Below are 16,418 nucleotides of genomic sequence, written 5' to 3'. Positions count from 1 at the left end.
TGTAAATCATCCACTTCTAAAGTACACTACAGCATAAGTTTAGTTAATTAAACCATATATTTTATTAGTACTTACACTTCCATCTTTTAAAACTATACACACTGACAGAAAAAATAATATAGAGAGGTTTGTTATTTATTTATTATTAAGATTTATTTTATTTATTACCATGACAATATTAAAAAAATTTAGCAGGGTTAGATGTGCATATTGCCTAGTAGCTTTTATAATAAGAACATCCAGCCTCAAAAACTTATTGTCTATCTACTGCTACAAGAAAGGGAAACTTCCTGAACATGTTGACTTTCCCATAGAGCCACTTTCGCATATTTAATGCTCGGCATTTTCAGAACTTTATTAGATATATTCTCATCGAGTAAATAATTTATTATTTTGATTCATTAAATAATATCTCCTAAAATGAAATTCACATTTTGAGGAATTAGGAGATTTTTTTCCTACTCTTCTAACTTTTGAGTTTCTATTTGTTTATTGGATCAGCTTCTGGTCCAGTGTAGATGCTAGCGTAGCGGGAATAGAGTAGAGTCATTCCTATTTGAGGATTCCAGGAGAAGCCATGACACATATGAAAAATAATTTAAAAGTATTGTGACACAGTAGTATTATTTTTGTAAGACATTTGAACACTGTAGCACCAACAACCTTTGGTTGAAACAGTGTCCCCAACTATTTGCTGCTCAGATGCAAAACAAAATAAAAACAAACAAACAGCAACAACATCAACAACAACAAAAACAACAAAAAAAGAGAGTCCTTTTACATCTGGCTAAAATTACGAGATTTTGGCTTATATTTGGTATAAATAAGACTCCCAATTTACTTGAATTTGATATGAACTTTGGTATTATGAGGTATTGCTCTATATTTGGTTCAGTCTAAAACAGCGTATGAAGATTCTTTATTCAAGAATGACACAATCTTCTTTTTCTCTTAATTACTTAACTAGGGCAGCTAAGAATCCCATACGATGCTTATGCCTCTCAGGGTGCCTGTGCTTTATTGATAGCATGGGCTCTTCCCTAGTGTACATGGCACTATGGCTAAGATCAATCTGGCCTAGAGCTCGGAATAAGTATGCCCGGCTCAAGCAGGAGCATTGCAGCTTGCTGCAGACTATGGCATTTATTTAAATTATTATCACTAGTCATAGAGGATCAAAGCAAGGAGAAGCTACTCTTTCATTCCGTGGCAGGGAGGGCAACATACTACTCCTAAGGCAGACATTGCCTCTGTAATGGATGCCAGTGGACCGGGACTGCTTGCTGATGTTCTCCAGTCAACAAGCACCTACAGCTCTGTCTGCAGAGGGTGTGTGTGTTAGGACCTATAATCTTCATGTGGTTTACATGGTGGTTGTGGGCTGAAGGAAACTGAGCGTATTGGAATGGAATGAGCCTGTGCCAAGCAGCTTCTCTTCTACTTTTCTCACTTTTTACAGGCATCCTTTCCATCTTCAGGGATATTTTAGATGTGTTTTAAATGTATTTTCTTTCTGTTCAATTAATAACAGACTGTTATTAATTGAAAAGCTTGAAGCAAAGTGTCTTCTTCTCATTAAGTGTCTGGGATTTCTCAGGATGTCAGAGTTTCAGTCTTTAAGAGGACAAGCAGCAGCATTTGCCAGGGCCTGGCTCACGCCTTGGTGAGGGGCACAATTATCCCCATAGCTCCACCACTGGGGAGAGCCACACTGCACCCAAACATGAATGTTTAGGGTTACAGTTTAAACACCAAGCACCCTCTCTCTGTCACATGCACACATATGAGTACATTCATTATTTGTATTTGGAGAGCTGAGGAAAGTGAGACTGAGGAGTTAAATCCTAACGGGGATTGCAGGGCCTCAGCTGGAGAATCTCCACAAGCTTGGAGCAATCAAATACAGCTGAGGCCAATTTAAAATAAAACAACAACAAAAAATCTGCCTGGTCTCATAGCAGGGAGGAAGGGGGATTTGTAGGGTTGTTCTCAGAACAATGGCTCTAGAGGTATACATAAGGCATGTGTGTATTAAGGCATATGTCAAGTAGGATGTTTTTGTATATGAGTTTGTATGAGGAAAGGCAGGGTATTTGTTTGATTAAGAAGCCCAGAAATAAATATGTAACATCAGAGCTTTTCGTTGTTTAGTCAGGGTGCTCTGTGATCTTCCTGATGTGGCTTTTTTTTTTTTTCTTTCTGGCCCTGTGTAAAACATGGAAGTTAGGAAAAAGAGAAAAAGAGCAAGTGTATTTTTACTTATTTATTTTCTTCTAAAATATGTAATTCATCTCACCAGTAAAAGCTCCCTTGCTCTACAGTAGGCTTGTTCAGAATGTTGAAATTTAGGTTGTTTGTTAGTATTTAACTTGATGCTGGAATTTCTTGTAAAACTTTGCAAGTAATTCACAATTGCATTTTGTGGATTTCTTATGAGCAGTTATTGTGCTTAGGTTTTAAGCATACATAGGTTAAAAACTGGAATGCGAATCAACATAGGTGCACTGTTATTTTTTTCCCCAGAACTAGCATATTGATATGTCATTAAGATTTATAACCTTTTCATTCTTAGTCCAATAGTTACAGATTGCCTTTTTTTCTTGCACAAATGCCAATAGACTGTATTGTTCAATTTGTGAAGAGGGTGTAGTAAATGTTAACAATAAACTGGCCATTCTGGGATTTTAGATGGGAAGCTTTGGAGGAAAAAAAAAATAACTGAGGGGAAGGGGCTTCAGGTATATTTTTACACTTGCTTGATTTTTTTCTCTGCTTCCAGGTTGTATGGGAATTACCAAGTCACAGACTGAATCAATGGCTGAATGTCAGGTGGTAAGTGGTTAACCTAGGGAGCTCAGGTGCAAGCAATGAACCTGAGTAACCAGAAAGGGTGGACTTAGGGTCCACCCCTCTTCACCTTCATTTAAGTGTTAGCAGCCAAGGGAGCAGCGTCTCTCTAGAGATTGTTATTTTTGAGCTGTTGCCAGTCTTGGAAAGAGGTAAGGTAATTTTTCTTTGTTATTTTCTATTGTTTCATATTGTTTATATGCTCGTAGAAAGCACTGCTCTCATTTTTTGCCCTATGTGGGTAGGATAAGGTGAAGCTCAACTGATCATATAACTAATGGTATCATACTGCCTTAAAATGCCCTGTGCATACCTGATACTGTTGTAGAACAAATATCAAATTTGACTAGCATGGTAATTGCACTCAACAGAAATGCATGTCTTTTTTTTTCTTTTACTTTTAAAAGGCAAATCTTACACTATGTTCATTCAAAGGGTTCTGAAGCTTTGTTTTTCCCTAGAAGATGTCCTAGATTTTATTCTTTAATGTTGTTCCTAATTTATTAGATGTCCATGTTTCCCTGGATAGTACCATCTTTAGAGTTATACATCATCAGAGTGACTCATTCCAATGATGTATTGCATTAATACATCATCAAAGCGCCTTGCTCTGCTGTTGCACTAATGATATGTTAGTATAATACATCATCAGAGTGAACTGCACTGATGATGTATTACTTAGGTGGTGATGGCATTCTGTGAAGAAAAGGTTGAGGAGCAGGTTCAATACAGTCACAGGAGAAAAATTAGTCAATATAGAGTATAACTGTTTCTCTGGTAGTGATGCTGATGGTAAATTAGCACCATAGCCCCTGATCCGTACCCTTGCAGAAACACTGAGACATGCATTATCCCCAAAAGAGGAATGAATTCAGAACACTCAACTAAAGGATTTTTACAGAAGAGAGGAGAGGTATAACTATACATATCACTGGAAAGTTAAAGGTTATACATATAGCTATAATTACTGGCTACTGGAAGATTGAATGAATCAAACAGAGCCAGAAAAGGACACGAGTCTGCATATGTTTAGGAGCTGCCTCTGTGCTGGAGAATGAGACACATTTGGAAGACTGAGATATAAGGGCTGTAAGTGAACTGAGTTGAAATGGCTGCTGCTTAGAAACATCTAACAGGGATATTAAAATGTTGCAAAGTATCTAGAAAGGCTATGCCATGATATATTCTTAACTTTTTATTATATTCTTGTCTTAAACATGTTAGGCTGAAGAGCAGAATATGTTGCTGCCTCAGTTCAGTGATCTTTTTATGAACTCAGTAATTGATAAAATTTCTAAGTGAGGTGTGCATAGACAAGTGAAGATAAAAGGCAGTAATACCTGGTCACAGAATCACAGAATGGCCAAGGTTGGAAGGGACCTCAAGGATCATGAATCTCCAACCTCCCTACCATGTGCAGGGCCACCAACTTCCACATTTACTTCTAGACCAGGCTGCCCAGGGCCCTCTCCAATCTGGCCTTGAACACCTCCAGGGATGAGGCATCCACAACCTGTCTGGGCAGCCTGTTCCAGCACCTCACCACTCTCTCTGTAAAGAATTTCCACCTGACATCCAACCTAAATCTTCCCTCCTTCAACTTAAAACCATTTCCCCTTGTCCTGTTGTTATCTACCCTTTCAAAGAGTTGATTCCCCTCCTGTTTGTAGGCTCCCTTTAGGTACTGAAAGGCTGCAATGAGATCACCCCGCAGCCTTCTTTTCTCCAAGCTGAACAAACCCAGCTCCCTCAGCCCCTCTTTGTAGGGGAAGTGCTCCAGTCCCCTGATCACCTTCGTGGCTCTCCTCTGGACCATCTCCAACAGCTCCCTGTCTTTCTTGTACTGGAGACTCCAGACCTGGACACAGTACTCCAGATGGGGCCTTCTCACAAGAGCAGAGTAGAGGGGGGCAATCACCTCGCTGTCCCTGCTGGCCACCTCTCTTCTGATGGATCCCATTTGGTCTTCAAAAATTGTTTTAAAATGTCTTTACACAAGATTAGAAGGATGAAACTGTATGCATTCATAAATAGCTGAAAATTCTGATGAATATTATGACTGAACTACATTGGTATATTTCTAGAAATGATGTGTTATAAATGTCACTATATAAATGGCACTTATTTGTTTTTACGTGCACCTATCTCTCTTCAATTTCTTAGTACAGAATTGCAAGTTCTCTTCAAGTTTAATTAAAGTCTAAATTCTAGGCCTTCTCACCACTGTGATTGCCCAGCTTTACAAAGGGCAGGTCCTTTTCTCTTAACTGTATTGGTACTTAAGGGCTCCCAGAGTGATCTCCAAAGTAAGGTGTTGGAGCTGCTAAACTGTGAGTTTGCTTTCCAGAGGTACGTAAGTGAAAATGTTAAAAGGAAACCCATCAGAATTGTAGAGTGCCGAAAGAAGTTGTTATATATGGATTTTATTTATTTAATATAATAGGCAGACTGTGACATGTATTTTGTTTTCATTTGGTAAAGAAAAATAACACAGGCATGAAAACAGTTGTCATTCTGCTCATGTTCGCTCTGAGCTGGTTCTCTCATTATCTCCTTCATTCTTGTGCTTCTTAACTTCTTCCTCCAGTTTTTCACACTCTTTTGCATGTAAGCCTGGTTTAATGTCTTTCTTATAGCTGCTGCGCAGGTTCTGCAATTCTCTGTGTCTTATTTCCCATTCCTGGGTATGCCCTCACCTGGTGTTGTCTGGTGAGACTTTCTTGGGTGTGTCAGAAATTATACAGGCCCTATGGGTGTGAGCACCCTATGCAAGAGAGCCTGTGCACAGCATGGTGCTGCTCTCCCTGCCTCAGAGCCATACTCTGGCTGTGTAGACAACACATCAACTCCCAGGCAGGTTGCCTTTTAACTTTGAAACTGAGAGAAATTCTCTTTGTGCTCTGTACCTTCGAGTACTTCCTATATTTACCATCAGCCTCATTCTTGATGCCAAACATAAAATGAATAAATGAAACAGCCTCTGATTTTTTTCTGTCTGGACTTATTTGGATGGTAGTAATGCTGTAAGGGAGGACAAGCGTGCCATCCAGCTGCCTGAAATATGAATTAGCTTTTTAGAATGAACCATGTTGTAACAGTTCCTAAAAAGTCACGATGTTATGTGGCAATGTTCCTGATACAGCAAATCATCGCTTATCTTTTCTTTCTTATATTGTTAGATTCTCTTCCCAGGGACTGAAATTGCTGTTTTAAGCTTTTATTTGGAAATTAATGCTTCAGAGTTGCTCAATATTTATATCACTACTGTAGGTATCTTCAAAGTAGCTTTCTTCTGATCCTTTATGATTTCCCCATGAGAAACAGAACAATATAAAATATTTTAAAAGATATCATGAAAATAGCAAACTTATTTTAGGTCCACAGACTTCTGACATATATATTAGACAAAATAAATGTGATAACATTCCAGAAAATGCAGCAGAAACATGAAAAATTTCTTAAGTGGTGTTTAAAAAAATATTGAAAATGATAATTCTGATCACTGAAATATTGAAAATATCTTTCTAATTATCCATTTGTGGATTTGTACTGTTGTCATGTAATTGCAAAGAAGGCGTAATGAAGGAAGCTGTAAATATCCTGAGAATTACTAAGGTTTCTGTGGGGTGTGTATGAAATAGTGTGTACCTGTTTGCTTGACTTCTGTACTCCTGTTGGCAGTAATGGCTTTTAATAGTGTAAGAACTGGAACATACCCTTTGGGGCTGGACAAACCAAGGCTGTTTTTACATGGCTTATGTGTATGTGTTTTATATCATCTGAGACAATCTGCCATAACAAAGGACAAAACATGATGTTCTATTTTTTTATAAATAAAGCTTTTGTTAAGATAGAAATTGCCAATTGCAGAAATACAGACATTCATGATTTATAAACAATAAACACTCCTTCTGGCAGCCTGCCATGCAGGTCCTTTTCTAAACTGTGAATGAGAAATGATGTGGAAGTTACAAACAGTACAGCTAACAGACCCGATAGGGTTTGAAGCAATATTGGTGGCAACCCAAATGCATGTTAGATGCTGTTAGGTTTGAATAGTTCAGAGATATAATACAAGTACCTGGAGGTGTCTTTATCAATGAAATGTAAAATGAAATATAGTCTTACAGCTGTGTGGTAAAAGCAGTACATCATCTGAGACTTTGTCTTTCCAGTCTTTGATGTAATGTGAGGATGTAGATAAACAATTAGTTACCTGCACATCTGGATTTCAGGTGATTGAAACTTCAATAAGCTTTATGCTTAACTGCAATTTTGCATAATTTTTTTGCATAAATTTTAAGTGAAAAACTGTGGGAAGTTTAGGCCTCAGACATGCCGTGTCTAGCAAACAGTTGGACCACTCGCTTCTCTGAATCAGGCATCCAGCTCTAACAAGTCAATTTGTTCTTTTTCTGGCCTCTTCTGACTCAGCTTACTTGCTTAGATTCACCTGTGATGTTTCCTTCCTCTTGTGGTTACCCTGTCAGTGAAAAGAAGATATCCAACTTGAAATGGGTAACAGCTGCCCAATATTATGTTCACATATTGCTCAGGCTTCTTGAGTGAGTGGGAAGAGGTGCTAACCGTTCAGGCTTTTCCATTTGATTTCATATATGTAAAACTTATTCAAATTTGATTTGGAGGAAAAAGCCATTTTTCAAAAGTGTTTGTGCTTCTATCTGGATGCTACACTGCTCTCATAGCATTTCTGAATGTGAGTACTTGCATGACTATACTGGTAGGAGATCCAGTGCTCTCTAATTGCTTTGAGATATCTGGGTTTGATTATGCTCTAGCATTTTCTTGTCTACTCTGACAGTTTTCCTGTGTAAATACCTATTGTTTTATAGCAGTGTTTTTGTTTTACTTGGTTTACTGACACTGCACAAAATAAATATATATGATCTTGAAGAAGTGAGCCGTTTACTAAAGTTCAAATATTTATTCAGAATAAGTCTTAATTTTTGAGAGGAAGTTAAGAAGCTAAAGACTTCTAATTTATTCTATTATTATTATTTTTTTAGTTAATTTTTTTAACTTCTCTATTTGTAACTTATATACTGAAATTGCAATTCTCCATTGATTAAAAATGAAAAAGTCCATTGTTGTTTTTTTTTTTTTTTTTTTTTTGTCATTTTAGTGTTTCAGATATGGTTTGTTACACTGGCTAAAGGCCTGAACAGAAGCTCACTGAAGTCAACGGAAGTCTTTCAGCTGACTCTTATCAAACACTGGATCAAATACTAAAATGCACCTCTTTCTACTTAAGTACAGCAAATCCTTTACAATGTTATCAATAAGGGAATGCTGTAAGAGAAGAACAAATTCATATGTATACATACATTTTTTGCTCATGAATGTTCCCTTAGGGTAGGGGACAGTATAATAGTGTAGCAAGCATTGCAATAAATCAATTTTTAAATTTAATTGCATATTATTTTGTTTTTATGACATGTCAGTCCATTAATAGGTAAATATTCATAAAACAGATTAAAAATTGCAAATCTGCCAAATCAAATATTTAAATATGATCATCCCTCTGCTGAATATAAGGATATGAAGTTCCTAATTTGGCTGGAATAAAGAACAAAAGTATTTTTGCTTTCATTAACTGAATACACATTTCCAAAAGTGAATGATGAGCTGTGATGTGTGTAAAGAAAGTCTATCTCAGTACTTCAAAAATTAGAATGTTTATTTAAAATTGGCAACGCTAACATAAATCTCAGTCATTCTAGCTATGATAATGTCAATTTACATATGTAGTCATTCAGTAAAGAAACTGCAGAACCTTACTTAGCTAGCAAGTTTCACTATTTAATCATTCATTAATTAGCAAACTGGGTTAATTAGTAGTCTGACATTAATGATTTTTTTCATTCACTGACTTCATTGAATTGCTAATTCATTGTGTATTAACCTCTTGTAACCAAATTTGGCTACTTTGAAGGTAACTTACATAGGTTCCTTTCTTTGCTGAGTTATTACTTAAGTCCGTTGGTAATGATTCTCTAGTTGTGTCTATTTCATTATTTTCTACATTACAATCATGATGTAGTCTCTTGTTAATAATTGAATGAACTCTTATCTTTCTCGATTTTTTTTTTTTTTTTTTTAACTAGGTATCCCTTATTTAATAACCTCATGATTAGTATATCTGTTCCAAACCTCAGTTTATATGTGTATGACCCAGTCTTATTGTCATGCTAGGTAAATTAACCCTGTTCTTGACAAATATGTTGAATGTAACAGGCCAATGCCTCTTTACTTTGAGGGTGACAGAGCACTGAAACAGGCTGCCCAGGGAGGTTGTGGAATCTCATTCTCTGGAAACATTCAAAATGCACCTTGACACCTTCCTGTGAAACCTCTGTAGGGAACCTAATTTAGGTGGTGGACTAGATGATGTTCAGAGGTCCCTTTCAACCCTTATGGTTGTGGGTTTTTTGTTTCATTTCCCCATACAACTGAAAAATGAGATGTTCCTATAATGTCTATAGCCATTTTGATATCAAAAGGAACTATTGTAGAAAGGGAGGGGAAAAAAAAGTATCTCATCTAGGCTGCAACTTTCTTGTTTCCTTTGGGAAGTAGGTGATGCCATTGTGTCAGAATATACGTTCAAATGTAGAATATGTTGGAAAGGTTTCATTCTTTCATTCTTTGGATGTATGTATGTGTAACAGTATAATAAGCTTTTAGACTTGTAAATGGTTGGTTTCGCAAATTAGTAATTTCATTCCAGTGTTTGGTTTACATTAATGCCTAAATGATGATGTCAGCCAGGTTTGAGTCTCTTTCGTATTAGCTAATGTAACAAGGAATATCCTGTTTCATTCAATAGTATTACTCCCTCCCCACACACAGAAGGAAACACTGGGTATATAATATTATTTTCAAAAGGAGAAAGCCAATTTGTTAAAAAGAACTTGTTGGATTAGAAGGCGTGTTACGTAGAAGCTCAGTGAACTAATGTGAATAAAGTTATGATCAAAATCCTTTCTGTATAGGTTGCTAGTTGAGAATGAGTTATTGACTATAATTCACATAGCAAAGGGGTGACAGCAAGTCAGAAATTTCTTGCCCTTCTTATTTTCCGTCTGAGAGTTCAGAGTAGCTATCTGGGTAACTGAGAAAGGGAATCTTTAGCGGTTCTTGACATGGAAATCATGTGAAACTGCTTCAGGAGAGGGTTGGGATGATGTTTCTTCAATTTGATTTAATAAAGTACTTCTTATTTGCTTTACTTTTGATTACTTCAGCCTTTTCTAGAATCAAAGAATCACAAGGTTGGGAACGACCTATAAGATCATCTAGTTCAACTGTCTTCTCATTACCACTGCTACCACAAGCTACTAAACCATATCTCACAGCTCTTCATCCAGATGCCTCGTGAACACTGCCAGGGATGGCAACTCTACCAATCATAGAATGGTTTGAGTTGGAAGGGACGACAGGAATCTTTGAATTCCAACCTTCCTGCCACAGACAGGGCATACAACCGCTAGATCTTATACTAGACCAGTACCCCATCCAACCTGGTCTTGAACACCTCCAGCAATAAAGCAGCCACAGGCTCTCAGGGCAGCCTGATTCAGCACCTCACCACCTCTCTGTAAAGAACTTCCTTCTAATAACTGGGTACTTGGGCTGCAGAAGTTTCATCCAAAGAAAGCTTTTAAAAGCCTTTATCTAAGAGACTGAAGACAAAGTATTCCTGGAAATTAAATTACTTCCAAATTTTCTTTTATCTCTTCAGCATACTACAGAATAGTGCTTTTTAAGCCTGAAATTTTATTTTATACAGAAGTTTATCTGGTACTGGCCTTTCATTCCTTAACAACATGCTCAACTAAGTATGAAGCATTGGAAATTTCTTCAACATCCTGTATCAGCCTCTGTCACCTCATGTCATTATTGCTATCCCTAGTTCTTAAGTATTCAGGAGATAAGTCCCCACATGTTTCTATGTTCAATATGACTTCAGCTTGATGTCAGACATTTCTGTCAACAGTGAAGAAAAACTGTTACAGAAGTTCTAAACCATGCATACAGCTAAGAGCAAATCTAATGTCTGTACAATAAATTTCCTGGGCTTCAAGATGCTTTTTATCAAAGACAAAGTAAATCACAAAATAAAATGATAACAAAGTAACAAGATTGAGACTTGAGGGAGATGAGTTCCATTTGTGGCCAACAGCATCAGAATTCAGACTGAAAATAATTTGTTAAAATTAGAACCGGTTTAGTAGGTTCAGAATGAATATTTTATTGCATTCATTATCCTGTCATCAGTAAATTGTCTGTAAGTAGCTAGTTCCTTTAATCTCTTAACATGCTTTTCTTTTTTGAAAGCAGAATTTTGATTTTTTTCTAGTGAGCTGAGGTTTTTCTTAAACTCTTGTTTCCTATGTTTGTGACACATTTTTTGATATTGTCAAGTTATCTGACGCTATGGTAGAAGCTTAGCTCTTAGACAAGAGAACTGCGTTGGATCTGCACATCATGAAAGAAAATACTATGAAATTTTGTTCGAAGGGAGCAGGAGCTATTCAGTGTTTAGATAAGCACTTCTTGTTACTAGCTTAGTCTGGCTGACAATCCAGGATGAACCTTTATGAACCTTCTTTAGAACTCATAGTTATTTGCCACTCTTTCAATATCTTTCATCAAGTACTAAATCTCCTTACTATATCTCAAAAGTCCATGCTTTTTACTAAACTGTGGCATTTTCAACTAATCAAATCTTATCACAGCTATGATGCCATAGACTGAGTACCGTTCCATGTTATTCTCTTGTTACAGGCTCTTTTCTCTTTTACGATGAAAATTATGTGGGAGTTTCCCCTGTACATATTGGAAAAAAAGCCTGAGTATGTCGGTGTTGCTTTCCACATTCACAGATAAAATGGTGGCTCAGTATAGTCATGGAAGAGAATGATTACTACGTAACGGCATAGACTTATTGAAGTTTGTATGATTCATAAAATTCTGTGATTGTTTTTGTGAAGTTTTCCTTAGAATACTACTGCACTTGGTTATAGAATGAATATATGACCATCTGCAGTTAAAATATCTACTGGTAAATTCAGTTCATTTTAGTGTTATCTCCTAGGATTTATATATAGCTTAGGAACCAACAATTTGTTTATCTCTCTATTTATTGCTTCATTTAATAGTTGACAAAAGAAATATCATGTTATCGGTCAAATCTTTTCAAATAATTTCTGGGCTGACAATATCATGAGATTTTAGTACTAAGCATTGTTCTTTCTGTCAATACAGAACTTCCATTATTGATACCCTTACTGATTGCAGAATGCTTTTCATGAGCATGAAGATATTTGCATTGAGGCTTTTGAGTGCTTGACTTCACATCTGAAGAGTGTAACTGACAATGGTATGTTCCTGTTTAAAAAAAAAAGACAAAGGGGGGGGGGGGGGTAAATAAATATATATATATATATATATATATATATATATATATATATATATATATATAAAGAAAAAAAAACTAATTCTGGACTTTATTTAGTTTCTTATATTCCTATAATTTCAAGGAAAGTAAGGGAAATATTTCTTATTTTGTTCTACTCTCTGATACCCTAGGATTTACAGAGGAAGGCTGTAATATTTATATAATGTTTTTAATATACATTTCTGTCAATTATACACTCTGAAACATGTTCAGAATCATACAATTAAACTGAATATTAAAAAGTATAAATTATTATATCAGTAATGAAATAAGGAGCACTATGCTTTGAGTGGTGTAACCAATTATGTATTTCCTCATTAATTAGTTGCATCTGTAGTAGAGGACTTTATGAAACTGAACACATATGGCTGTCTTACACAAGTCTGAAAATATACAACTTCTAAAATATACCAATTCAGTAAGGGTAAGAGAAGTAGGCATGAAATAAAGTCAGAAACCTTTCATATTTCAAGTGGAGGGTAGAGGGGTAAATGTAAAGTCCTGGAACCAGAAGATAGACATGAAAATCTGAAATAAAAGCCAATGTAAATAATTATTCTTATTGAAGTGTGTTGCAAATGAAAACATAGACTTTTTTTTTTTTTTTTTTTTTTTAACTAAGTGGAATTATCTTGATCACAAGGCCATTATTTACTTTTCTTTTTGGGAGTGTAATTAGGAAACTAATTAGACAAATACTGTTAATAATTTATTTAATAATATTCAAAAGGCTCAGAAACAAACACAGTTCTCAGTACATGTCTGTGAACTGCATTTGTTTAAAAAAAAAAAAAAAAAAAAAAAAAAACAACTAACACTGTATTTTATTATGAAACACAGGGAGGGGGGGAAAGGGGAGGTAATGTGATCCACTTTGGCTTGCAACTCTGATAACCAGTCTTGAGATAAAGAATGTTGTTGGTTAATTCAATAGTAAATAGGTATCTGATTTCTTTGGCCTAGGAGTTCAAGGTAGTTGGATAGGATGTGCACATCCTACAGCCTTTGTTCAGAATGCAAGACTGTGAAAGTTCTATGCTGAAATGATTAGCCAGCTGAAATTACATAAATTCCTCAAATGTTTCCTCCAAAATGTTTGGGATGTCTGGGGGAGTGGGGTGGTGGTGAAACTTGTCCATTAACTTCTGTTTTAATTTCATTCTTTCTAAATTAAAACTCTGATCTACTGATTTGGAGAAGTGGCAACTTTCTAGAGGTAAGTCTAAAACATATAATGCTGAAAATTTCGTTAAGGGATTTTTAAAACTTTCCAAGGTCTTCCTGTATGTTCTACTGTCTCTTATTTTTAGGGGGAAAATTGCATATAATTTCAAACAGATTGTTTTGTCTGTATAGGATCTTGTGTAGATTTGATTAACACCACACTGTCAAGTCTTTAGGGTCGGGGCAGATTGTATTAGAAGCATGACAAGTAGTTAATGAATTTGCATTGACTAATCCATACAAAGCTAAAGATTTTTCTGTCAGGATTAATGTCCAAAAAAGAGTAGGACACACTATTTGATACATTATCTTGCACTGAATCACATTGTTATTGGACATAAGATTAAAGAACTATGTTATTTTGTTTCCTTCTGTAGATATACAACTGTTATTTGCTATGATGCTTATGTATAGTCATTAAATTAAGAACTCATTTAATCATCAGTGATGTTCTCTTGTAACTTCTCAGTATAAGGCACATATACTTGCAGTAATGGGATAAATACAGAGTCTGGCACACGTCCATGTCCTAATAGCTACTGCTGTGTAGCCATTCAGAATCTTAGAAAGTTTGATATATGCCTTCAATTTGAACAGAGCTGTCAGAAGAGTTGGTAATGAAACATTTTGTGCTTTCAGATGTTGCCTAGATATGTCATGACCAAGAAGAGCTGCTGTTTCTTAAGAATCTAGTGGTCTAAATGAAATAAATATTCTGCAGTCCTGTGTTATTTCAGGAGTCAGAATTTGGTGAAAAATATTGTTCCGATTCTTTTTAGGGGGAAATAAGATGTTGCTAGTATTTTCTCAAAATGGTGAGAGGAGATAATGTAGGCCACTGGTACTGAAGAAGAGAAAGAGACTGAGAAAGATATATCATCGGATTCAGAACAAAATTTTGTACTCTATGCAAAATAAATCAGTGGAAAAAAAAAATAGTATTGTTGTCATAAGGGCTGTCAATTAAAATCCTGATTAAAAAAATTACGGTCCACAACAGCATGAGAATGTAGAGTTAGGGCAAGACATTCTCCCTGAAAGTATTATTATTTTTTTTTTTTAATTAAAAAAAAGGTGATTGCTTTGTTTAGGACTAAGTCATATAACTGAGTGGAAAAACTCAGACATTAAACACGTCTAATGCTGCCCATTTAAATAAGGCAGTTTGTGCTAGTTACATAGAATCATGGAATCACAAAGGTTGGAAAAGACCTTAAGGATCATCAAGACCAACCACGACCTAACCATACTACCCTAATAACCCTCTGCTAACTCATGTCCCAATTGCTCATGTCTCATGAGCAATTCTAAGAGGATACTGAAAAAAAAATGTATTTTGAACACTTATTTGATATCTTCAGTAAATCTTGTTATCTATTATATACAGAGTGTCTATGTTTAAAGAAAACAAAACAAAACCCCAAAAACAGAAAAACAACCGTACAAGATTTCCAAACAACAGATTACTGTGTTCCAGATAACATTCAAACTAAATATCACGGCAAGATATTAATAGGAGACAAAATAGCAAAATACTTTCATTTGCAGATTTTTTTAAAAAATTGTTTAGGGATTGTTGTTTATTTGTTTTTGGGTTTGTTTTCTTTTTGTTGTTTGTTAAGCTAACAATCAATAATTCTAAAAGAATACATAATCTGGAACAATATGATCTAGGTATTTTAAGAAGAATCAAGACTTTGGTATTGTGATACATAAATGATGAAAATGGCATTTCTGTTCCCAGTGATGCTGAAGAAAAAAGAATAGAGTATTAGGATGTAATAGGGAAAGATTAAAAAGCAAAAAGGGCTGTTCTACAAATCTATGGTATGTCTGTATCTTTAGCATTTTTACATTTTGGTGTGCTGTGCTGAATATTCTGACTTTAAAAAAAAAAAAAAAAAAAAAGGAAAAAACTTCAGAAAATTGAAGTCAGTTTGAATGTTCTAAGGAACAGAAATGAAAACTACACTGGGTAAGACTTTTCAGTTGAAAAGGTATTGGGGGAGGAAATAAATCAATCCATTCAGATGAGAAACTCCCACCAAATCAAACGCTATCAAGTCCACTACCAGAAGCTGTGTGAATGTAGTGAAAAGTTTGTGTTTTTTATGTATTTGAATTATTTTTTGAGAACTGGTGATAGATGGAACTTATTTGATTATGAGTCCAGTAATCTCTTCCTCTGACATACAAATGATGTTCACATTCTGATCAAAAGTATCTATTACTGAGTTCGTTTATTTTGCCATTTCAGAAGACAGCTATGTCTTCTCTTCCCCTATATCAGTTGGTCTTTGGGAAATGTTTTGTTGTCTGGGGCCCAAATATAGTTCACATGTGAATTCGTTATGGGGGAAATGTTTGGCAACATGTAAAAAAGCTTGAGTATGCTCAGTGCTGCTGAAATACTATCCAGAAGAATAACATGGCAATATAAAGGCTAAAAATTAGTTCATGAATAATACTGGCCTATAAGATAAGAGCAATGGAAGGTTGTAAATTAATACCTAGCGCACATCCTTCAAAAGTGGGAAAATACTGAATGTGATTTACCTTGCTAGTAAAGCTGTTGGCTGTGTAGATTACATTCATCATTATCACTTATAACATCCATCTCACGATAAATGTCACTGGCTGATATCAACCATTTTGGTTCCTGAGGTGAATATGATCATACAGTTCTTGTAAATAGTACTTATTCTTGTCTCCAGCCTTCTCATTTTTGATCAACTCTCTACTGTAAATGCTTGCCACCTACTTGTGTACCACATGGTACATCACAATGCATTTATGTATTGTATTTAAGTACTTTCTCAGGTGCAATAGCTCTTTTATCTGTGGACAGATCTCTGTAACTTAGGTC

At 35.6% G+C, this 16,418-nt stretch overlaps 1 long non-coding RNA gene across 1 annotated transcript; it reads left to right on the top strand.

Moving 5' to 3' along the window:
* The first annotated feature begins 2,785 nt into the window (after positions 1 to 2,785).
* Positions 2,786 to 15,330, top strand: LOC125693980 (uncharacterized). The gene is made up of 6 exons (XR_007377345.1): positions 2,786 to 2,832; positions 2,901 to 2,999; positions 11,656 to 11,723; positions 12,136 to 12,250; positions 13,526 to 13,544; positions 14,192 to 15,330. It is a non-coding gene; the product is annotated as an uncharacterized LOC125693980 (long non-coding RNA).
* Positions 15,331 to 16,418: the final 1,088 nt, after the last annotated feature.

Source organism: Lagopus muta, chromosome 5 (assembly GCF_023343835.1).
Source record: "Lagopus muta isolate bLagMut1 chromosome 5, bLagMut1 primary, whole genome shotgun sequence".
NCBI classification, from domain to species: Eukaryota; Metazoa; Chordata; class Aves; order Galliformes; family Phasianidae; genus Lagopus; species Lagopus muta.
This window is presented reverse-complemented; position numbering and strand designations above follow the sequence as displayed.